Consider the following 955-nt stretch of genomic DNA (forward strand, 5'->3'; position numbering starts at 1 on the left):
GATTTAGCCAGAGGGAAGATTTGTCCATTTCAGTGTATCATACTAAGTATTTAATGCCTGAGCAGCAGCTCTTGTTTTGGGAATGCTTTGGGCTGGCTTTCCTATTTAGCAAGATTAGTTGGGTAATAGCCTTTTTGTTACAAAAAATGGAGGTTAGGGACAACTGCAGAGGAAGAGGAATGGGGAAGGATGTTTTTGAGTTGAACAGGGATGAGTAGAAGATGCATTTGGATGTATATGTGGACAAGGAACCTCTTGCAAGTGGGTTTAATGAATTTGCCAGTGCTAATGCTGTTGAATTCAGCACATTGTATTCTTCAGCACATTTCTCAGCTTCTCCCTCTTCCTGAGTGGGAAGGGAGTCTCAGGAATTTATTGTCTCCTCCAGCCTCAGCAAATTATACATCTGGGAGGTGAATATAGTTCCTCACAGTGTTAACTACTGTGTGTATGTGTAGGGGAAGAGCAGACATGAAAGAAGGAACAGATGAAAGGGAAATGGAAATAGAGACAAGCAGCCAATCTCTGACTTCCAAAGGCAAACCTTGTGCTCTAAACTGAGAGCAACTTGTCTGAGGGGTTTGGTGTGGAAGATGAAGTCTGAGTTCCCTTTCTTTGAAAAACCAAGGCTTCATTCCAAACTTAGTGGTGTTTGCTGAGCTCTGCAGTCTGGTTCTGCTGGCAGGGAAAGTGTTAAGCTTTGTTTAAGACAGGATAAAGCAGTGGAAGATTGTCCAGGTACTCCAGCAGGAGGTGGATGTGGTTCTGCCAAGCTTGCTTTGCAGTTCTCCCATGACAAAGAATGGTTTTGGAGAGAAGCTGCTGCTCAAGTAGATCCTCTTGCTGGAGACTGTGCTGCAGGGAATGCACATGCTAACAGTCTTTTCCAAGCTGGCAAGTGACTCTCCAGGCCTTCCAGTCATTGTGGCAGGTGTGTAACTCCAAACCACTCTCT

Source organism: Acanthisitta chloris, unplaced genomic scaffold (genome assembly GCF_000695815.1).
Source record: "Acanthisitta chloris isolate BGI_N310 unplaced genomic scaffold, ASM69581v1 scaffold32344, whole genome shotgun sequence".
In the NCBI taxonomy this organism is placed as follows: domain Eukaryota; kingdom Metazoa; phylum Chordata; class Aves; order Passeriformes; family Acanthisittidae; genus Acanthisitta; species Acanthisitta chloris.